This window comes from Equus caballus, chromosome 4 (assembly GCF_041296265.1).
Source record: "Equus caballus isolate H_3958 breed thoroughbred chromosome 4, TB-T2T, whole genome shotgun sequence".
Lineage (NCBI taxonomy): Eukaryota > Metazoa > Chordata > Mammalia > Perissodactyla > Equidae > Equus > Equus caballus.
The window spans coordinates 113607491-113632387 of NC_091687.1; the positions used below are offsets into that span (position 1 = coordinate 113607491).

Genomic DNA, 24897 nt, shown 5'->3' on the forward strand with positions numbered 1-24897 from the left:
GTTATAGAAAGTGTAGAGTTTAAGCCTGGGGTATATTTGAAAGTCGTTATTAGGTTTCTAGTCTTTCTCTGAAAGACCTCCTCAGTCCATCCCTCTACCCCATAAAGTAAGCACTGAAAATTCCTCTCTGAATCAAAGTTCAACAGTGCGTGATGGGTGCATGACGTGATTCAGACTTCAAACAGGAATCTACTTTGGACCAGCTGTTGAAATCTGAGAAGAGTATAAATGTGTAGTTGGGATGCTGTTACCACACATCTTTGAAGGTTGCATCTGATGATACAGCAGGGCCATTGGGAAATGGCACAGGGAAAATGTAACATTTGTCTGGAACCTTCTCAGTTCCAATTCAGTTAAGTTCAGTGGACATTGGAGCAGCATCTTATTTACTGATGTGGAAACTGCAGCAAATTTAGAAAACACAAAGACAGCAACAGCAACCTGCAGTCATCACGCCCCATGGAGCCGCCACGACTTGTGCGCATTGTTATGAGTCAGCTCTTTGAGACAGCACCCGCTCACTTCCTTCACACACTGTAGGTTGACCAAAAGTTGATGGTTCTGAGCTGGTCAGCTGGTTCCAAGCACAGGTGGGTCCTGGTCTGCTCTGTGTCTCATCCTGCCGTGAGCTGGCGGGGTCAGCCCTTCTCCGGGCAATGGCAGAAGTGTGAGCGAGCAAGCCACGTTTCAAGCTTTTGGTAACAACACATCTGCTTCTATCCTGTCGGTCACTGGCCAGGCCCAGCATCAATGTGTGAGGAAATTACCCATCTCTGATGGAAGGGACAGCAAAGTTACACGGCAGAGAGGTGATGGTTGGGATTTACAGTTCATGCTGTCATAGTGTATTCATGCTTTTTATTCCAATAATAGGATGCTATTGTACCTAGCGTTAGTTTGAACACTTACAGCATCATCATTTGAGTGTTTTACTGATAGATGGGAGCAGGAACATGGGTAAATTTTTAAAATTCTATTTGGTTGAGGAATGTACCTGTATACTTGCACATAAATAAAGCCGATTTGACCAGACCTGGCCATGACTCCCTAAGCGCCACAAAGGCTCCATAAATGTTGGTAAGTTGCTGTTGGTAGAGGGAGGATAACCATCTGTTGCTTGCCTGAGTGCGGATGGCAAAAGTAGGATTTCTTGCCAGGCACATCATCTGACATGTAAGTATCTGAAATTCCATACTCTCTGGCCTCATGCTTTTGGGTCTTTAAAATTGCTAGATATTCATATTAAAATAAAAGTAGTATGCTCAGGGTGAATCTTTAAGGCCCTAAGCTGCCAACACCCTGGTGACAAGAACAGCTCGTTAGGCGTTGACCACTGCCCTGCAGGGAAGGGTGTCATGGGAGGTTGGGCTCCTGCACCTCTGGCTCATGCTGGTGGGCTTCTCCTGTTTCAGCTGTACAAGCACAAGTTTCTTCGGACACTTGCTATCTGTTCTGTGCACAATCAACATGCCAATATCAGGAATCCGGGGTTTAAAAAATAATTGTAGATTTTTTTTTCTTTTTTAAAGGAAGATTAGCCCTGAGCTAACTGCTGCCAATCCTCCTCTTTTTGCTGAGGAAGACTGGCCCTGAGCTAACATCTGTGCCTATCTTCCTCTACTTTATATGCGGGACGCCTACCACAGCATGGCATGCCAAGCAGTGCCATGTCCGCACCCGGGATCTGAACCGGCGAACCCAGGGCCACTGAAGCTGAACGTGCACACTTAACTGCTGCGCCACCAGGCCGGCCCCTAATTGTGGAATCTTAATTGAGGGCAAGTGTTAAGAGTGATGAGGTCCTTTGGGAAGTTCACCGTGAGTTCCCTCTGTAGAGAAGCTGCAGGATCCATGTCTTCCCAAGTGTTGATCTGAGTCCAACCATCATGTAACCGTTCCCGTGACTTTTCCATTCTCTGATGGCAATAAAAGAAGCGGGATGATTTGAAATATCAGGAGTGCTTACAGGGTGTCACCCACACATAACAAGACAAAATCATCTCAAAGTTCTTGCAGAAGAAAAGAACAGAAGTCAGATGAATTGTGACGGTTGTGTTCAAGTTCATTGGAACAACCGAGCCTTGCCAGATGTTAAATAAGTGATTAATAAACAGAACAAATCTGACAGAGTCCAGGCTGAGACTGAGGAACTGGTGATTTGGCAGAGAATCTGGTCTCCCATGATCACTTTTGGATGTGATTTTTAAAGTAATGTTGGAAAACACTTTTGAGTTAAGCAGATGTTTATTCCCTTGAAAATTTTGCCCTATTCTTAGCTGCCCGTAAGTGTGTGTGTGAGAGGGGATGGAGCTGGGGGTGGTAAGTGGAAGGGGAAAGGGAGCAATGGGAAGAGCAGGTATGGACCGTGATGGTACTAAACAAAGCTGTATCACACTCTGTTTACATTTATCTTTTTAATTGACTGCGTCTCCCACTAAATTGTAAACTCCCTTTGTTTTGGTCAGTCTCGTATTCTCAGAGTCTGGCCTGATTCCTGGATATGACAGCTACTCCATAATGTTTCTTTTTTTTTTTTTTAAAGATTTTATTTTTTTTTCCTTTTTATCCCCAAAGTCCCCCGGTACATAGTTGTATATTCTTCGTTGTGGGTCCTTCTAGTTGTGGCATGTGGGACGATGCCTCAGCATGGTTTGATGAGCAGTGCCATGTCCGTGTCCAGGATTCGAACCAACGAAACACTGGGCCACCTGCAGTGGAGCGCGCAAACTTAACCACTCGACCATGGGGCCAGCCTTCCACAAGGTTTCTTGAGTGAGTGATTAGACACACGTGAGGATTACCCACTCACAATGCCTGGGGAGGAGTTCGATGTGGACAATGAGGCAGGAAGAGAAGGTCCTTCACAGTTTCTCATGTTCCCTTTCAACTGGGTCTTTCCTACAGAGGTGCAGGCTGGGGCAAGTAACATATGGAGATCCAGTTAAAAGGAAAAGGGGAGAACCTCGGTCCTGGGGGCACAGGGAGCCTGAAAGGTCAGGGCTGATTGCAGGTGAACGTACAGAGGTCACATCCTTAGAAAACCACTGTTGCAGACTCCTGCTCTCCCCAGGCGCATAGACTCCTTAAATCACTGTTGGAAGTGACCCCCCCCCCCCCGCCACCACTGCTGCCCAGTAACGAGCCCTTCCCACACTAACTCTTATAAGTCCAGAGGGTAATCACCCCTTCACCCCAGACCATCCCAGCCTCCCAGATTACAGATGATTCTGGACATTTGAACCTACGATCCAGGTCAGAGGACCTCAAAGGAGCTCTCGGTTTGACTCAGGGAATCCAGAAAGCTTCTTGAGTCCAACCCACATCTCAAAAAGTTTACTTGACTGCTTCTCTGCCTTAGTTAATAAAGTATAATATATTTGAATATTTGTTTGATTATTGATTAAAAAAACCAGTTTTATTCTTTTAAGAGAACGCTTACAATGCTTTTAGCATAAGAACATTTACACAAAGCACATACTCCCTCTCAGTGTTTCTCAGACTTTTAAAACTGAGACCCACTTTGACAAATGCCACGATTATGAGCTCTCCTAATGATGTTTTAATTTTTAAATAAATAGCACAACTAAAACCAAATCAGAGCAGGAGATAAGGCACCCCGTGTCTCCCTAAATCTTCTCTCTTACTCCTTTGGGAAGTCTCTGCATTATATGATTTGACCCCACAGCAAATCTGTAAAGTGAGCTGAAGATGAGCTATCATTTCCATGTTTCAGAGGAAGAGCAGAAACAAATGACTTGCTCTGACCGAGGGCTCACTGCCAGAGCGCGCTGAGGGAATAGGACTCTAAGGCCCGGTCCAGCCTGCTCTGGTTTCTAATAATTGAAGTTGAATGTTATGGGGTTGGTTGAATCCCTCCCACTAGAATTATGAGGTCAATACTGAGACAACTCCTGAAACATCTTTTACTTTTAAAATAAAAACTTCCAACGTTGACCTTTTTCTTACACTTTTTATTTCTCACAAACTATTCAGGTTAATGAAGGAACATGAGTAATCACATTTCTACTGTGTATAATTAAGAAGCATTCTCTTCAAAAGAACTAATCCTTTGTATTCATAGTCAGCAATCAAGTTAAGTCTAGGAAGATGACAATAAGTTACCTTAAAGAAGTGGCTTTTTCTTCCCCAAAACAATGTTTAGGAATATAGAGAAAAATCTGTAAACAAAATTAATTGTTGAATCAGATCAAGCAGCTGAGACTCATGACGATGACCACATACGTGGAAAGCAGTCCAAGATCCCTTGCGAGGGACTGTTTAGGAGTTGAATCATCGTCCTTGTTCTTCAGCAGCAGAGAACAGACTGGAGGGTTACTCAGAAGACCCTCTGGTCTCCTGCTGACCAGCAGAGTCGGTTCTTTCACGTCTTGTGGGGATTCTGCCTTCTGCTGCTGCCGAGTGTGAACTGAGTCCTCCCTGGGGCTGCTGTGAACTTCAGTGCTCACAGCTGAGTTAGTCCCACCACACGATGTGCTGAGTGAGCATCCAGAGTTATCTGTGACAACACAAGGGGAAGGAGAAGGAAAAGATGGGCATAAAGATGAGAATGGAAACATGTTGATGACTGAAAAAAATGTGGAGTTAAGAGTGGAACAGCATTTTCCGACACCGACTTGGAAAGGTGTCAGGAGAGATGAAACTTCTCTTTCCGCTTTCCTGCCACTGTGTTTAATTGCGGAGTCTCCCAAAGAGATCTACCCAGAGAGCCCCACTTGGTAGAGACATCAGTGTTCCCAGGACTTAGCCCATTGTTTATACAAAGGGAGGGCAGTGAATACTGTTGAGTAACAATACAAAAGTGATGGGTGATATGTACTGAGCACTTAGGATGTGCTAGATGCTGTGCCAGACTCTCTTCCCACGTCATCTGTCTCATTTAATTCCTACAGTAATCACAGGAGGCAGGTGTCATTGTCCCACCTTACAGACAGAATAAGCAGCGTCTCTGGAATTCATACACTGGCTCCCTGACCCCAAAGTCCATCATTTTCCCGCTACACTTATGCTTCTCAAACTGTTGTGTAGGTGGCTGGGAGCAAGCACTGATGCACAGGGGATATGCTACAAGGTAGGTGCATCTTCCTGAAATGCCAATTCTCCTTAAGGATTTGGTGGAAAGGTTTTGAATTTTTGAGCTCTTAAAAACTTTTGCCAAACAAATTGCAAGCAAAATCACAAAAATCTTGCCTTTACGTGTTGCTCAATCACATTTTATCTAGTAAGACCTGGAGAGTTGAAAATTTTGTGTGCAGCAATTATAAAATTGGATATTTTATGTTTTTAGTAAATTTAGTGGTAGCTGTGCTAAGAGCATGCTCTGGGGAGAGAAGGGCTTGTCTCAGGGTCAGTCCACTGAAATAAATGAGCATACACTGAAATCCTTGGCAGTCTGGCCAGAATCGAGTGCCTGTTCTTTTGAAGCACTAGCTTACCCTCTTGCAGACGACTGGGATTTTCTTCTTTTATTACATGTTGGCTCCCCACTAGAACACAATCTCCCTGCAAACAGGATTCTGCCTGTTTTGTTTCATTACTCTACCCTCAGAACATTTCCCAGCTCCTAATACACAATCTATAGCTACATGTCGAATGAATTGACATTACATAAAATGTTAACAGTTGAGCTTCTTGCCACAGCTGTATTCCACCAAACACTGTTTATGAACAAAAGATTATGCCTAATCTCACTGCTCTTTGTAAGGAGTTTCCTGATAACTGAAGACTAAACATTTACCTTTTTCTCCATTTACCTCTTTAAGTTGAACTTGCAAACTGGAAAAATGGGTCAGTGTTTGAAGGCAGGAATTTGAATGTGACCCTGAAGTTGATGAAAGTATACAACATAATGAGAGAAATTCAGAAGAACCCAACAATACAGGGAGTGAGGATGTAAATATAGTCGTAGATATATAAATATAATATTATCCCTTAGACTCCCCACAGTCAACCTGACAGCCCTCAAGTCCCCAGTTATAACTAGTTAATAAGGAAATGAGCAGCAGTAGTAAATCTAAAACTTCCGTGATGTATTAACCCAGGAGGATGGGAAATTATTATGTTTAAGGCATGAGCTGTTCACAGGCTCCCAAGACCATCGAACTGGGAAAGGACAGTCTTCTCGACAGATGGGAAGACACATGCAAAAGAAGGAAGCCGGATCCCTACCTTACACAATATAAAAAGTTAACTCGGAGTGGATCAAAGACTTAAACATAAGAGCCAAAACTATAAAATTCTTAGAAGAAAACAGAAGGCGAAAGATTCATCATGCTGAATTTGACAATGATTTCTTGGACGCCAAAGGCACAGGCAACAAAAGAAAAAATAGACAAATTGCACTTCACAAAAATTAAAAACTTTGTACACCAAAGGACATGATCAACAGAGGGAGTAGGCAATCCACAGAATGGGAGAAAATATTTGCAAGTCATTTTTCTAAAAAGGGATTGATAGCTGGACTGTATAAAGAACTCTTATAACTCAACAACAAAAACAAACCAAAAAATAAAAACGATTAAAAAATAGGCAAAAGATTTGAATAAAAATTTCTCCAAAGAAGATATACAAATGACCAATAAACACATGAAAAGATGCTCAACATCACTAGTCTCTAGGGAAATTCAAAACCACAATGAGATACCACCTTACACCATCAGGATGTCTACTATCAAAAAACAGAAAAATACAAGTGTTGACAAGGATGTGCAGAAATTCAAACTCTGTGCATTACTGGTGGGAGGGTAAAATGGTGTAGCTGCTGTGGGAAATGGCATGGTTATTCTTCAAAAAATTAAACATAGAATTACCATATGATCCAGCAATTCCACTTTTGGGTATATAGGCAAAAGAAGTGGAAGCAAGAACTTGAACAGAAGGTATTTGATATAATCAAGTCATGTTGACATCCATATTCACAGCAGCATTATTCACAATATCTAAAAGGTGGAAACAACTCACAAGTTCACTAATGGATGAGTGAATAAACAAACAATGTAGGACACACACACAATGGAATATTATTCAGCCTTAAAAAGGAAGGGAATTCTGATACAATGATGAATCTTGAAGACATTATGTTAAGTGAAATAAGACAGTCACAAAAGAATAACTGTTGTATGACTCTTTCATGAGGTTCCTGGAGTAGTCAAATTCATAGAGACGGAAACGGTGGTTTACAGAGCGGGGGAGGGGAATGGGGAGTTTTTAAAAATGGAAACAGAGTTTCAGTTGGGAAATGAAAAGAGTTCTGGAGATGGATAGCAGATGGTTGCACAACAGTGTAAACATACTTAATGCAACAGAATTGTACACTTAGAAATAGTTAATATGGTAGATTTTGTGTTATGGAACATATGCATACCACACACACACAAAGAATAAAAAACGTGAGATGTTATAAGCCACATCAGGTGAAGGCAAGGGGCGGAGCATAAAGCTGAAGAGTTCACCTCAGAGAAGAAACTATGTTTTAGTTAAGAAAATGTTAATAGGACTTTTGGTGAAGCAGGCAAGGCTGAGACAAGTCTGAGAGGGGAGGTCTGGACAAAGTTACACTGCTCCACACAGTGGGTGACGTGGAAAGTGCTGCCTTGGACAGAAAGCTGGGTTTTGGCTTCCTTCCTGGATCTGTGCACCTGAAAATAAAGTTGGGCCCCAGAGATTTAAGAAAGAGGAGCAAGGAGCAGAGTCTCCAGAGCAGGGGATGATCCTGGACCTGGAGACCCTGGCTCGGGAGAGCCGAGAGGAGAGCATGTGGTGCAGCACCGTGTGCCTTAGGGTCAGTGGTGTCTTGTAATGCAAATTTCAGTCATTTCTTATTTTATGAAATAGCGTCTCTCTGTTAGTCAGTCTGGAGTAAAAGTCTGTTACACAGGAGCGTTTCGTCAGCGGTGCCTGGGAGCGAAGACAAGGGATGCGCTTTCACGCTGGGAGGGAGGCAGTGAGGAGACGCGCCCTCCAGGGAGGGTCACGGCTGAGAAGTGTTGGCTTAGGACAGACAACAGATCAGTGGGACAGACTAGGTCCACACACATGGTCAAGCTATTTTTCAAAAAAGCACCAAGGAAATTTACGGGGCAAAGAGAATCTTTTCAGTAGATACTGCTGCAACCAGTGGGCACCCATCTGAGAAAAGAGCCTGAACCTCAACCCCAGCTCATTCTATACACAAAAATGTAACACAAGATGGATTTTATACCTAGACACAAGATCGTACACTCTAAATCTTCTGGAAGAAAACACAGGAAAATATCTTTCTGAACTTGAGGTAGGCAAAAATTTTCCTAGACATGCAACAGAACCAAACAAAACAACAATTAAAAACCCAAAAACCCAATAACCACAAAGTGAAATCGGATAAACTGAACTTTATCAAAATCAACAATTTCTTGCTCATAAAAATACACCTTTAAGAAAATGAAACATAAGCCATGGACTGGAAGAAAACATTTACACTACACGTGACTGACAAAGGACTCCAAAGTATGCAAGAAACTTCAGTGAATCAGTAGGAAAAAGACAAACAAGCCAATTAAAAATGGGCAAAAACTGGAGCGGATATTTCAGAAAAGAAGATATATAAATGGCTACTAGGCACATGACAACTTGCTTGTCATCATTAGTCATCAGGGAAACATCAAATAGAAACCACAATGAGATAGCACTTCACACCCACTAGAACGGGCAAGAATTTCAACATCAAACGTGGGTTGAGAATGGGTGGAGCACATAGAGCTTCCCTTCATCCTCATGGAGTGCAAGATAGGACGGTCAGTTTTGGAAGAAGGGTGGCAGTGTCTGACAGAGTTAAACAAAAACTTATCTATGACTTAGACACTCCTCTTCTGATATTGAGCAAAGAGATATGAAAACTATGTCCTCCAAAAGCTTGCATAGAATTTCACACCATTTATTGGTAATAGGCCCAAACTGTAATCCACTCAAATGTTCATCAACAGGAAAAATGATAACCAAAAACTACCACAGCAGTAATACTCAGCAATAACAAGGAGTGAGCTGCTGTTAGATGAAGCAGCACGGATGGCTCTAGGGGAAGAGTCCACCCTTTTATTGTCGCGTCTGTACAGGTGTCTGCGACTGTCAGCATTCATTGACTATGCAGCCATGATCTCTGCGTATGGTTGCATATACCTAAATCCTAAGAATCCCAATTACACACAGCTTAAAAGAGACACACTGTAAAGTACGAGGAGAAAGACAGGTTTAACTTAAAATGGGAAAAGATGTCCCGTGCCAAGAGCTGGCAGAAAGGAGACTGGTCTGGCAATATTAGTGTCTGACAGAGTAGTCTTCAATCACAGAGTGTTGTAAAATGCAAAGACATATTTTTCACAATGATAAAAGGGTCAATCCACCAGCACGACATAAAAATCATAAATACTTATGCACCTAATTAACATAGCTTCAAAATAATTTGAAGAAAAATATAGAATTGAAAGAAGAAGTACATGAATCCAGAATCACCCTCTATCAATAATTGATATAGACAAGCAGACAAAAAGTCAGCAAGGATATAAAAAATTAGAACAACACCGTCAGCCAACTTAACCTAATTAAGCATACTGCACCTGGCAGCTGTGGAAAACACGCTGTCCCCAAGTGTGCAGGGGATGTTCAGTACGATAGAACGCATATTGGGCCATAAAGCAAGTCTCAATAAATTTAAAAACATTTAGTGCTCCAATTTTGTTCTTTTTTGTTGTCTTGGCAACCAAAAACATTATATTTAATTCAGAAGGTCAGAGATTTTAAACCAATAGTCATAAAAACAAGCATAAAATTACAATTGCAGTAAGTCCTACAAGAGCGAGGTGAGGATTAAAATGGGAGAGGTCTGGTTTTGATCTGCGATGTGAGCAGACGTGCAGAGGAGCAGGGAGAGGGCGCAGGTGGCAGAGGAGTAACAGGGGGATCAGGCAGGATTCTGCAGTCCAAGTTAAGGATTTTGAGTTTTATCTAATGTACACAGTGGATGCAGAAGGATTTTAAGCACAGAAGAGGCATGAACTTTCACTCTTAATTTTACTCTGGCTACAAGTGAAAGGTGGAAGGAAAACAAGAAAGAGCAGATGTGGCAGAATGGTCAAGAGGCCAGCACAGCTCCTGAGTCGCGTGTTAAAAGGAAACTGCCTGTCCTCCACTGCTTCCCGAGGGGTGGATGCTGCTCTGGAATGACTTGATTTTGGCCATGCAGGGAGGAATGGCAGCCAACAGGGGCAATAAGATGGAAAGACCAATAAGAAGGAAAGAGACTGGACTGAGCACACTGCCTTCAGCCTGGGCTGTTCATGCAAGAGAGACAAGCAACCGCTCTGCTCAAGTCTGCCTCCTTCGATGTGGCAGCAGCTCGGCTGTACCCCAGAAGTGAGAACGACGTACAACCGGACGTAGTATAAGAACAATACTCACACATTGATACTGGGCCTGCGCTCTGCTTTGTTCCTCTCTGCTTTGTTTTAAAAATCTTGAGGGGCTGGCCCCGCCGCCGAGTGGTTAAGTTCAAGCGCTGGGCTGCAGGCAGCCCAGTGTTTCGTTGGTTCGAATACTGGGCGCGGACATGGCACTGCTCATCAGACCACGCTGAGGCGGCGTCCCACATGCCACAACTAGAAGAACCCACAACAAAGAATATACAACTATGTACTGGGGGGGGGCTTTGGGGAGAAAAAGGAAAAAAATAAAATCTTAAAAAAAAATCTTGAGATTTAAAAGCAGAAAGATGGTAGTGGAAATATGAGTGCTTGTAGCTGCGATGCAATGTACTTTTTTTTTTTTTTTTTATTGAGTTAATGATAGGTTACCATCTTGTGAAATTTCAATTGTACGTTAATGTTTGTCAGTCATGTTGTAGGTGCACCACTTCACCCTTTGTGCCCACCCCCCACCCCACCTTTCCCCTGGTATCCACTAAACTGTTCTTAGTCCATAATTTTAAATTCCTTATATGAGTGGAGTCATACACAGATTATCCTTCTCTCGCTGGCTTATTTCACTTAACATAATTCCCTCAAGGTCCATCCATGTTATTGCAAATGGAAGGATTTTGTTCTGTTTTGCAGCTGAGTAGTATTCCATTGTATATATGTACCACATCTTCTTTATCCATTCGTCTGTTGATGGGCACTTAGGTTGCTTCCACGTCTTGGCTATTGTAAATAATGCTGCAATGAACATTGGGGTGCATAGGACTTTTGGGATTGCTGACTTCAAGCTCTTTGGATAAATACCCAGTAGTGGGATGGCTGGATCGTATGGTAGTTCTTTTTTTAACTTTTTGAGTAATCTCCATACTGTTTTCCATAGTGGCTGCACCAGCTTGCATTCCCACCAGCAGTGTATGAGGGTTCCTTTTTCTCCACAACCTCTCCAACATTTGTTACTATTAGTTTTAGATATTTTTGTCATTCTAATGGGTGTAAGGTGATATCTTAGTGTAGTTTTGATTTGCATTTCCCTGATGATCAGTGATGATGAGCATCTTTTCATGTGCCTATTGGCCATCAGTATTTCTTCTTTGGAGAAATGTCTGTTCATGTCTCCAGCCCATTTTTTGATTGGGTTGTTTGCTGTTTTGTTGTTGAGTTGTGAGAGTTCTTTATATATTATGGATATGAAGCCTTTGTCAGATATATGACTTGCAAATATTTTTTCCCAGTTAGTGGGTTGTTTTTTTTTTGTTTCAATCCTGTTTTCATTTGCCTTGAAGAAGCTCTTTAGTCTGGTGAAGTCCCATTTGTTTATTCTTTCTATTGTTTCCCTCCTCTGAGAAGGCATGGTGTCTGAAAAGATCCTTTTAATACTGATGTCAAAGAATGTACTGCCTACGTTTTCTTCCAGAAGCCTTATGGTTTCAGGTCTCACCTTTAGGTCTTTGATCCATTTGGAGTTTATTTTGGTGAATGGTGAAAAAGAATGGTCAATTTTCATTCTTTTACATGTGGCTTTCCAGTTTTCCCAGCACAATTTGTTGAAAAGACTTTCTTTTCTCCATTGTATGCCCTCAGCTCCTTTGTCAAAGATAAGCTGTCCATAGATGTGTGGTTTTATTTCTGGGCTTTCAATTCTGTTCCATTGATCTGTGCACCTGTTTTTGTACCAGTACCATGCTGTTTTGATTACTGTAGCTTTGTAGTATGTTTTGAAGTCAGGGATTGTGATGCCTCCAGCTTTGTTCTTTTTTCTCAGGATTGCTTTAGAAATTCGGGGTCTTTTGTTGCCCCATATGAATTTTAGGATTCTTTGTTCTAATTCTGTAAAGAATGTCATTGGGATTCTGATTGGGATGGCGTTGAATCTGTAGATTGCTTTAGGTAGAACGGACATTTTAACTATGTTTATTCTTCCAATCCATGTACATGAAATGTCTTTCCATCTCCTTATGTCGTCATCCAATTCTCTCAGAAAGGCCTTGTAATTTTCATTATATACGTCCTTCACTTCCTTAGTTAAATTTACCCCAAGGTATTTTATTCTTTTTGTTGCGATTGTGAATGGTGTTGTGTTCTTGAGTTCCTTTTCTGTTAGTTCATTATTGGAGTATAGAAATGCTACTGATTTATGCAAATTGATTTTATACCCTGCAACTTTGCTGTAGTTGTTGATTACTTCTAACAGTTTTCCAATGGATTCTTTGGGGTTTTCTATATATAAGATCATGTCGTCTGCAAACAGCGAGAGTTTCACTTCTTCCCTCCCTATTTGGATTCCTTTTATTCCTTTTTCTTGCCTGACTGCTCTGGCCAGGACCTCCAGTACTATGTTAAATAAGAGTGGCGATAGAGGGCATCCTTGTCTCGTTCCTGTTTTCAGGGGGATGGTGTTTAGTTTTTGCCCATTGAGTATGATGTTGGCTATGGGTTTGTCATATATGGCCTTTATTATGTTGAGGTAGTTTCCTTCTATGCCCATTTTGTTCAGAGTTTTTATCATAAATGGCTGTTGGATCTTGTCAAATGCCTTCTCTGCATCTGTTGAGATGATCATGTGGTTTTTATTCCTCAGTTTGTTGATGTGGTGTATCACATTGATTGATTTGCGGATGTTGAACCATCCCTGTGTCCCTGGTATGAATCCCACCTGATCATGATGTATGATCCTTTTGAAGAATTGCTGAATTCTGGTTGCCAAAATTTTGTTTAGAATTTTTGCGTATATGTTCATCAGTGATATTGGCCTGTAGTTCTCTTTTTTCGTGGTGTCCTTGTCTGGTTTTGGTATCAGCGTGATGCTGGCCTCATAGAATGTGTTAGGAAGTGTTCCACCTTCCCTAATTTTTTGGAATAGCTTGAAAAGGATAGGTATTAAATCCTCTCTGAAAGTTTGGTAGAATTCCCCAGGAAAGCCATCTGGTCCTGGGGTTTTATTCTTTGGGATGTTTTTGATTGCTGTTTCAATCTCTTTCCTTGTGATTGGTCTGTCAAATTGTCTGCCTCTTCTTGAGTGAGCTTTGGGAGACTGTAGGAGTCCAAGGATTTATCCATTTCCTCTAGGTTTTCCATTCTGTTGGCATATAGTTTTTTGTAGTATTCTCTTATAATCCGTTGTATTTCTGCAGAGTCTGTTGTTATTTCACCTCGCTCATTTCTGATTTTGTTTATTTGAGCTTTCTCCCTTTTTTTCTTTGTAAGTCTGGCTAGTGGTTTGTCAATTTTATTCATCTTCTCAAAAAACCAGTTCTTTGTTTCATTGATCCTTCCTACTGCCTTTTTCGTTTCAATAGTATTTATTTCTGCTCTGATTTTTATTATTTCTCTCCTTCTGCTGACTTTGGGCTTCATTTGTTTTTTTTTCTCTAGTTCAGTTAGGTATACTTTAAGGTTGCTTATTTGGGATTTTTCTTGTTTGTTAAGATGTGCCTGTATTGCGATGAATTTTCCTCTTAATACAGCTTTTGCTGTATCCCATATGAGTTGGTATGGCATGCTATCATTTTCATTTGTTTCCAGGTATTTTTTTATTTCTTCTTTAATTTCTTCAATGATCCATTGCTTGTTCAGTAGTGTGTTGTTTATTCTCCACATCTTTGTGCCTTTCTCAGCTTTTTTCTTGTAATTAATTTCTAGCCTTATAGCACTATGATCAGAGAAGATGCTTGTTATTATTTCAATTTTTTTAAACTTGTAGAGGCTTGCCTTGTTTCCCAACATATGGTCTATCCTTGAGAATGTTACATGTGCACTTGAGAAGAATGTGTATTCAGCTCTTTTAGGGTGAAGTGATCTATATATGTCTATTAAGTCCAATTGTTTTAGTTTTTCATTTAGCTCCACTATTTCCCTGTTGATTTTCTGTCTGGATGATCTGTCCATTGATGTGAGTGGGATGTTGAGGTCCCCTACTATTATTGTGTTGTTTTTAACATCTTCCTTTAGGTCTGTTAATAGTTGCTTTATGAATCTTGGTGCTCCTGTGTTGGGTTCATAGATATTTATAAGCGTTATTTCTTCTTGATGAAGTGTCCCTTTGATCATTATATATTGTCCCTCTGTGTCTCTCTTTACCTGTCTTATTTTGAAATCCACTTGGTCTGATATAAGAATTGCAACACCTGCCTTTTTTTCCTTGCTATTAGCTTGAAGTATTGTCCTCCACCCCTTCACCCCAAGTCTGTGTTTGTCCTTGGGGCTGAGGTGTGTTTCCTGGAGGCAACAAATTGTTGGATCTTGTTCTTTAATCCATTTTGCCACTCTGTGTCTTTTTATTGGAGAGTTCAATCCATTTACATTGAGAGTGATTATTGATGCATGTGGACTTAATGCTGTCAATCTGTCGCTCATTATCTTGTTTTCCTGCGTTTCTTTTCCTGTGTGCTTTAGACTACCCATTTAATACTGCAATTTCTTATGCTGGGTTTCTTAGATTTTTCCTTATTTATGATTTGTGACTCTGTTCTGTACTTTAGTTTAGTGTCTACCTTGAAGTTTGTATTTAGAATCTTGTGTATAATATAGTCTATTCTCTGGTGGTCTCTTACTTACGTGGCCTATACTGATTTAGACCCTTTGCTCTTCCCCTCCTAAATAATTATTTTCATTTCTTATTCAAACTCGTCTTATGAATTTGTAGTTAGAGTGACAAGATCATCCTTGCTTTGGTAGTTTCCTTACCTTTACCCTAATGCTATAGTTGAATATTTGCTATCCTGTTCTGATTCTATCCATCAGTCTCCCTAGTCTGTGGATTGTGTCCCCTTTCTCCCTTTTTTCTTTTTTTCAGGTATGAGAGCCTTCTTGAGGATTTCTTGTAGTGGAGGGCTTTTAGTTACAAATTCCCTTAACTTTTGTTTGTCTGGAAAAGATTTAATTTCTCCTTCATATCTGAAGGAAATTCTTGCTGGATAGAGTATTCTTGGCTGAAGATTTTTATCTTTTAAAGCTTTGACTATGTCACTCCATTCTCTCCTAGCTTGTAAGGTTTCTGTAGAGAAATCCGCTGACAGTCTGATAGGGCTCCTTTATAGGTTATTCTCTTTTTTCTCTTACTTCCCTGAGTATTCTTTCCTTATCTTTCCTTTTTGCCAATTTTACTACTATGTGCCTTGCAGTAGGTCTTTTTACATTGACAAATCTAGGAGATCTGAAACCTTCCTCTACACACATTTCTCCGTCAATCCCTAGATTTGGGAAGTTCTCTTCAATAATTTCGTTAAGCACACTTTCTGCTCCATTTTCCTTTTCCACATTCTCGGGAATTCCTATGATCCTTATGTTCTTACTCCTCATTGAATCCATTATCTCTCGGAGATTTTCCTCATTTTTTTTTTAATTCTTAGCTCTCTTTCTTTCTCTGTCTGGAGCCATTCAGCCTGTCTATCTTCAATTATGTTAATTTGCTCTTCTATGGTGTCTACACGGGCATTCAGGGAATCCGTATTCTGTTTTATCTGGTCCATTGTGTTATTCATCTCAAGTAATCCTGTTTGATTCTTCTTTATGATTTCAATCTCTTTTGTGAAGTAACTCCAGAACTCGGCTTGTTTCTCTATCTTTCTCTCTACCTCATTGAGTTTTTTGATTATAGCTGCTCTGAATTTATTATCACTTAGTTTACCTAATTCCAAGTCCTCAGGACTTAATTCTGTGTTTTTATTGTTTTCCTTCTGGTCTGGGGCTTTTATAAATTGCTGGATGGTAGAGGAGCGGTTTTTTCTCATGGTGCTAGAATTCAGTTGCAGTTACAGCCTGTTGCCACTAGATGGGGGTCGAGAGCAGCATGTTAGCTCTCCGCCTTGGGGCAAGATGGCTGCGCCCACTGGCTTTGTTAGGGGGGAGGGGCTGTTACTCACACGCGCTGGTCTGGGTTCAGATCAGTTCTGTTCTCTGGTCTCCCAAGGCCCTTGATTTATAGGGTCCCTGCGGACGGAAGCTTTCCCCCCCCGTCAGCGGGTCTCCACTGAATCAGTGGCAGGAGTCCTGGATGATCCCCCGGTCGCGCGGCCCCTCCCCCGCTCCTTCCTGACCCGCGCCGCAGCGATCGCAGACTCTAGGGGAGGGAGCGATGTTCTCTCCTACCGTTCCAGCGCCTCCGAGGCCGTAAGTAGGGTTTATGATCTCCGCCTTCTTGGTATTGTAGGTCTGTAACGTGCTGGCATTAGGTTTATTCTCTGAAATTCAGTTTTTCCAATCCTTTGTTGTATTTTGGAGGGGAGAGAATCCCAGGTCAGCTCACCCTGCCATTTTGCTCCGCCCCTTCTCAACAATGTACCTTTTTTTTTTAAATTGACGTCATAATAGCTTATAACATTGTGAAATTTCAGTTGTACATTCTTATTTGTCAGTGACCATATAAATGTGCCCCTTTACCCCTTATGCCCACCCCCAACCCCCTACCCCTCTGGTAACCACTAGTCTGATCTCTTTGTCTATGTATTTGCTTATCTTCCACATATGAGTGAAATCATACTGTGTTTGTCTTTCTCTGTCTGGCTTATCTCACTTAACATAATACCCTCAAGTTCCATCCATGTTGATGAAAATGGGACGATTTTGTCTTTTTTATGGCTGAGTAGTATTCCATTGTATATACATACCACGTCTTCTTTTTTAAAAATTCTTTTTATTAAGGTAACAGTGGTTTATAACATTATATAAATTTCAGCTGTACATCTTTATATATTTTGATTTGTGTGTAGATTACATCATGTTCACCACCAAAAGAGTAATTACAATCCATCACTGCACACATGTGCCTAATCGCCCCTTTTCCATCCTCTCTCCCCGCTTTCCCCTCTGGTAGCCACCAATCCAATCTCTGTTTCTATTTGTTTGTTTGTCATTGTTTTTATCTTCTACTTATGAGTGAGATCATACGGTATTTGACTTTCTCCCTCTGACTTATTTCATTTAGCATAATGCTCTCAAGGTCCATCCATGTTGTCACAAATGGCTGAATTTCATCATTTCTTATGGCAGAGTAATACTCCATTGTTCATATATAGCACATCTTCTTTATCCATTTGTCCCGTGATGTGCACCAAGGTTGTTTCCAAGTCTTGGCTATTGTGAATAATGCTGTGATGAACATAGAGGTACATATATCTTTATGCATTTGTGTTTTCATGTTCTTTGGATAAATACCTAGCAGTGGAATAGCTGGATCATATGGTAGTTCTATTCTTGATTTTTTGAGGAATCTCCATACTGTTTTCCATAGTGGCTGCACCAGTTTGCACTCCCACCAGCAGTGTATGAAGGTTCCCTTCTCTCTACATCCTTTCCAACACTTATTGTTTCCTGTCTTGTTAATTATAGCCTTTCTGACCAGACTGAGGTGATATCTCATTGTAGTTTTGATTTGCATTTCCCTGGTACTTAGTGATACTGAACATCCTTTCATGTGCCTGTTGGCCATCTGTATATCTTCTTTGGAGAAATGTCTGTTCAGATCTTTTGCCCATTTTTTAATTGGGTTGTTAGATTTTTGTTGTTGTTGTTGAGATGTATGAGTTCTTTATATATTTTGGATATCAACCCCTTATCAGATATATGATTTGCAAATATCTTCTCCCAACTGTTAGGTTGTCTTTTCATTTTGTTGATGATTTCCTTTGCTGTGCAGAAGATTTTAGTTTGATGTAGTCCCATTTGTTTATTTTTTCTATTGTTTCCCTTGCCAGGTCAGACATGGTACTTGAAAATATGCTGCTAAGACTGATGTCAAAGAGCGTACTGCCCATGTTTTCTTCTAGAAGTTTAATGCTACCAGGTCTTACATTCAAGTCTTAAATCCATTTCGAGTTAATTTTTGTGTAAGATAATGTTCTACTTTCATTGTTTTGTGTGTGGCTGTCCAGTTTTCCCAACACCATTTATTGAAGAGACTTTTTTTCTCCATTGTATCTTCTTGGCTCCATTGTCAAAAATTAGCTGTTTATAGAAGTGTGGGTTTATTTCTTGGCTCTCAATTCTGTTCCATTGATCTGTGTGTCTGTTTTTGTGCCAGTACCATGCTGTTTTGGTTACTATGGCTTTGTAGTATATTTTGAAATCAGGGAGTGTGATGCCTCCAACTTTGCTCTTTTTTTCTCAGGATTCCTTTGGCTGTTTTGGGTCTTATGTTGTTTCATATAATTTTAGGAATATTTCTTCTATTTCTCTGAAAAATGTTGTTGGAACTTTGATAGGGATTGCATTGAATCTGTAGATTGCCTTAGGAAGTATGAACATTTTAGCTATGCTAATTTTTCCAAACCAATAGCATGGAATATCTTTCCATTTCTTTGTGTTGTCTTCAATTTCTTTCAACAATGTTTTATTTTCAGTGTATAGATCTTTCACCTCTTTGGTTAAGTTTATTTTTTTGTTGCAATTGGAAATGGGATTGTATTCTTAATTTCCCTTTCTGCTACTTCATTGTTAGTCGATAGAAATGCAACTGATTTTTGTATGTTGATTTTGTATCCCACAACTTGACCATATTCATTTATTATTTGTAAAAGTTTTTTAGTGGATTCTTTAGGGTTTTATAAAATATAAAATCATGTCATCGGCAAATAGTGACAGTTTCACATCTTCCTTTCCAATTTGGATCACTTTTATTTCTTTTTCTTGCCTGATTGCTCTGGCTAAGACTTCCAATACAATGTTAAATAACAGTGGTGAAAGTGGGTGTCCTTGTCTGGTTCTTGTTCCTGGGTGGATAGCTTTCAGTTTTTCTCCATTGAGAATGATATTAGCTGTGGGTTAGTCATGTATGGGCTTTATTATGTTAAGGTACTTTCCTTCTATACCCATTTTATTCAGAGTTTTTATCATAAATGGATACTGTATCTTGTCAAATGCTTTCTCTGCATCTGTTGAGAAGATCATATGATTTTTATTTTCATTTTGTTAATGTGGTATATCACATTGATTGATTGCGGATGCTGAACCATCCCTGCATCCCTGGAATAAATCCCATTTGATCATCATGTATGATCTTTTTAATGTATTGTAATATTCAATTTGCTAATATTTTGCTGAGGGTTTTTGCACCGATGTTCATCAGTGATATTGGCCTAAAATTTTTTTGTGTTGTCCTTGTCTGGTTTTGGTATCAGGGTAATGTTGGCTTCATAGAATGAGTTGGGAAGCTTCTCCTCCTCTTCAAATTTTTGGAAGAGTTTGAGAAGGATAGGTATTAGGTCTTCTTTGAATGTTTGGTAAAGTTTACCAGGGAAGCCATCTGGTCCTGGACTTTTATTTTTGGGGAGGTTTTTGATTACTGTTTTGATCACCTTACTGGTGATTAGTCTATTCAAATTCTTTATTTCTTCTTGATCTAGTTTTGGAAGGTTGTATGAGTCTAAGAATTTATCTCTTTATTCTAGATTATCCAATTTGTTTCCATATAGTTTTTCATAGTATTCCCTTATAATCTTTTGTATTTCTGAGGTGTCTGTTGTAATTCTACTCTTTCATTTCTGATTTTTATTTATTTGAGCCTTCTCTCTTTTTTTCTTGGTGAATCTAACTAAAGGTTTGTCAGTTTTGTTTGTCTTTTCAAAGAACCCAGTTCTTGGTTTCATTGATTTTTTTCCTATTGTTTTTTAGTCTCTTTGATTTATTTCTGCTCTTATTTTTATTATTTCCTTCCTTCTACTGATTTTGGGCTTTGTTTGTTCTTCTTTTTCCAGTTCCTTTAGGTGCACTGTTAGATTGTTTATTTGAGATTTTTCTTGTTTGTTGAGGTAGGCCTGTATTGCTATAAACTTCCCTCATACAACCGTTTTTGCTGTATCCCAAAGATTTTGGCATGTCGTATTTTCATTTTCATTTGTCTCCAGGTATTTTTTTATTTCTCCTTTGATTTCTTCATTGACCCAATTGTTGTCCAGTAGTATTTTATTTAATCTCCACATATGTGTGTCTTTTCTGATTTTCTTCCTGTAGTTGATTTCTAGTTTCATACCATTGTGGTCAGAAAAGATGCTTGCTATTATTTCAGTCTTCTTACATTTATTGAGACTTGTTTTGTGGCCTAATATGTGATATATTCTGGAGAATGTTCTATGTGCATTTGAAAAGAATGTGTATTCTGTGGTTTTTGGATAGAATGTTCTATATATATCTACTAAGTCCATCTGGTCAAATGTGTTATTTAAGGCCATGTTTCCTTATTGATCTTCTGTTTGGATGATCTATCAATTGGTGTAAGTAAAGTGTTAAAGTCCCCTACTATTATTGTATTACTGTCTATTTCTCCTTTTATGTCTGTTAATAATTGCTTTATATATTTAGGCGCTCCTGTGTTGGGTGCATAGACGTTTACAAATGTTGTATCCTCTTGGATTGTTCCCTTCATCACTATGTAGTGCCCTTCTTTGTCTCTTGTTACATTTTTTGTTTTAAAGTCTATTTTTTTGATATATGTATTGCTACCCCAGCTTTCTTTTCTTTGCCCTTCACTTTCAGTTTGTGAGTGTCTTTAGATCTGAAGTGTGTCTCTTGTATGCAGCATATATATGGGTCTTGTTTTTTCATCCAGTCGGCCAAATGTGGGTATCCTTTATTACTGACTGAGGTCCATGCTCACTGAGGAACTGACTTTTCTATAAGCATTTTCATAAATCAATTTACTTTATTACTGTATTTATTATTTAAATTTTAAAAGTTCACAACATTATTTGGTTTTTTAAATGTTTACTTTTAAAATTACCTTATACAAAAAACAAGATATACTGCTTTTCCATTGATATCATTTTCTTAAATTAAAAAAACGGAAACATTTAAAACTACAGAAAAATTGCCTGTTACCCTTTTAAATAAATGTAAGTAAAAGATGTGCAATTTTAAAGAAAATCTTAAGTAACTAGTAGTATAGGTTGTATAGAGATAGGGTACAGATCATAAGGATAATACTCTAGTGATCAAAGTTTGGGAAATGTTGCCCCATCCTGATAATGCTAACATAGAGCATGGACGTTTGTCTCCAAACTATGAGACTTGTTTTCCAGGCAAAATATCTTTTTAGACTGACTCCACTCTGCAGTAAGAGGCTGAGTCCACAGCTGCCTGCTAGGAATGCAGCAAGGTGGAGCCTCCATAGTTGTGAATAATTTCAAACATACTAAGACTTCTTATGACATTTGAAATGGGTCTTGAAGGATGGATAGATTTCAATGTGCATAGGTGGGATCTGGAGGCATTCTAGACCCAAAGAGACTCAGGCAAAGTCAGAGGGTGGAAAGCACAGGGCATGTGTGAAGAGTGACAAAACTTGGGGATCTTTCCTCAGTCATTGTTGATAGTCCACGTCTACACAGCCTAGTCCTGTCTCCACGTGAGCTGCTGACTGGTAAAGGATTGCTATTTTACATGTTAGTCTACCAGTTTCTCCATAATTATGCATGAGAAATACGTTATCAGTCTTCGGCTACTCTATTCTTACTACAGTCTCACAATAACCTTGGAAGTACTTCAATAATTAAAATAATAGTAATTATCATTTATTGAATGCTACGTGAGAGCCAGTCATTTTTCCATGTATCAGATTACTTTTATTTATTAATGCAGCCCTATTAGAATGCACAGGAAAATTAAAACTCAGAGAGGTTAAGTAAATTGTCTAAGGTCACATGGCTAGAGAAAATCAGAGGCAATATCTTACTCCAGGTCTTTCTGAGTCCAAAATGTATGTTCTTATATGCTATACTATAGTTTCATTCCTTTAAATAAGTTAGGAAATACGGTAAATCAGATATTCTATATATCTTTCTGCTACAAAATAATTAGAAATGTGGGGTAAATTGCCACACATGTCATTTATAATGAATAGTGAACTCAAAAGGAAGTAAGGAAAAGCCCCAGAGGATGAAAATAAACAGGGAGCAAAATAACAGAATATTAAGCAAAATTTTAAACTGTTACTACCTTGGGGGTATGTGTGGTTATGAGGATTTTAATAATTCTCAATAATAATGTTTGAATTAGAAAACAGGCCTTGGGCCCAAAAAAGATGGGTGATTAGAACTGAGCGAACCACCTCCCACCAACACCAGGGTACTTAAAGCAGATCTCCAGGTTGGCAGATCTTGAGTGCCGGGCAGAGGAAGCACCATTCATTTTTAGAGGAGAGCATTCTCAATCCAGGGGTCTGAGGATTTGCCAAGTCAAGTCAGCCAAATGTGAATTTTCTCTCAAAACCTGTCCAATACATGGGGGAACAAGACACCATGAATGAGAGGCAGAGGAAACAAAACAGGCCAGAATTAGAAAAGTAAAATTCAAGATACCAGAATTATCAATTTCAGAATATATGATTAAAATGTTCAAAAGCCTTAAAGAATAGAACTTAAAAGCATAACCAATAAATAAGGAACCAGAAGTTCCAAAAAATGATTGAATAATATTTTTTAAAGAACTGAAAAGTGAATTAGTGAACTATGAGCTGCATGTAAAGCAACTACCCAAAACTGCACACAAGGAGAAATGGAGACAGTAGAGGTCAAGAAGCATGGGAACAGAACAGAAAGGTCCCATCGAGCTAAGTGGACTTCCTGCAGAAGAAAATACACAGAGCATGGGCGGGCAAGAAGAGATGTTGCCAACATTCACCAGACTTGATGAAAGATATGAACCACTAAATTTATTCACTTCTTTTTATTTTCTTTATTTATTCTTTAGGAATCACAATAACTCCCAGCAGGATAAACAGAAGGGAAATCCACACTGAGACACGTCACAGGAGACCTAGAATGCCAAAGACAAAGAGGCTGCATGGACGGTTGATGGGGGAAAGGAGGTCCCCTACAAAGGTGTGGAAATCCGGGCAGAAGCCAAGTCGACAGCAACACTGGGACTGAGAAGTGTTGGAACACAGGCATTTATTGTATCACACCACGTCTTTTGTATGTCTTAAAAATTTCACAGTAAACTTAAAGTCATTGACCAATTGCTGGTGTTCGCCTTGCCGTTCTCCCTGTCATAACAAGGCTGACAGGTTTCTGTCTCTCACTGGGGCCCTCTCCGCTTTCTCTCAGCACCACGTTAAGGCTCTGGCTCAGCTTTTGTGGGTTGGCTGCTCTTTCTTTTCAGCTGGGATGTGACAACAATGTAAACAATACTGTTTCTCTTTAGACTGTATTGATTCAGGTTTTTTTTTTTTCTTTTCACTTGAATCATTATAGGCTCTAGGATGTCGTGAATGTACTTTTACTGTTATTATTCAATACTTTTCAAAAGTGTATATTAAATGCTTCCTACGTGCCAGGTATTGGGATAAAATAGGGGGCAGGACAAGCAAGGTTCCTGCCTGGTCTTGGGATACAAGAAGAGGAAATAGGTTATTTTCACCAAAGCAGCCAGGAAGCCAGTGTCATTACAAAACGGAAGAGCGTGATCTCCACTTTGGGTCAGACTGGGAGCTCCTCCCGTTCAGCACTTCACCTCCGTTGGTTTCCCCAGAGACACTACACACAGACAAGTATCCTTCTTGTAATAATTTAAAGGCTACATTTGCTGATTAATATCCCACTGGGAATGTATCATTCAGAAATGTACTCACAGTTTTTGAGTCTGTGTAATGTTAGCATGTGATTTCTCTGGAGTAGTTTATTTGGCAGGTTAATGATCCTCGTGTCTTTATTTCCCCTAAATCTCTCCCTTTCCAACTTTAAAGCCTGAGTGGAGAAATGAAAGAATTTCCACTTACCTCTTCCCACCCTCTGCTGAGGCTGCCGAGCTGTGACGGCTTCTTCAGAGCACTGTTCACTCAGCTGAGCAGCTCAGCATGGTCTCCAAATGCAGCCGCATCCTCGGCACTGGGACCATCTGCCTCAGCTCTCTCCACACACAGAGGCCTCAGGGTGGCTCTCAGGCAGCAGCGTCACCAGCATCGCCAGGGAACCTGCTGGACATTGACGTTCTCAGGCCCCACCTGACCTGCTGATCAAACTCATGAGCGTTCTCCAGGCTTGAGGTGATTCTGATGCCCGCTCCAGCCAGAGGATCACTGCTCCACTGGCGGGTGGTAACCATGTCTGCCAAAACACTGTAAGGGATACAGGCCTCGGAGAAGGAAGTGCTGATCTTAAACAGAGAGCTTTCATCCTGGCATCAGGAACAAGGTCTGGGTACAGTGATAAACAGTGGTCACCCCCACAGGGGCTGTTTGACAGCACAGCAATGGGACGGGAGAGAGGTCCCCAGGTGCACAGCGACTTCCATTACTTGGTAGTATTTTATGGCTGACCCTTGTGGTCACCTGTTTGCTCATATTTTCATCTTTATGCTGTTTTCTATGTCTTGAAAATCTCGTAATAAAGTACGCTGAGTGCCAATGCACCCATCCCGGCACCTGCTGTGCTGGATTGTTTTCCGTGCAGGGGCTGCTGTTCTGTTTCTTTGATCTGCTGACTCAAGTTTGTGTGGACCCCTGAGC

General features: G+C 40.1%; 1 long non-coding RNA gene across 1 annotated transcript; it reads left to right on the forward strand.

Moving 5' to 3' along the window:
* The first annotated feature begins 16302 nt into the window (after positions 1 to 16302).
* Positions 16303 to 23409, forward strand: LOC138923865 (uncharacterized). Its single transcript, XR_011438070.1, has 2 exons — positions 16303 to 16571; positions 23142 to 23409. It is a non-coding gene; the product is annotated as an uncharacterized lncRNA (long non-coding RNA).
* Positions 23410 to 24897: the final 1488 nt, after the last annotated feature.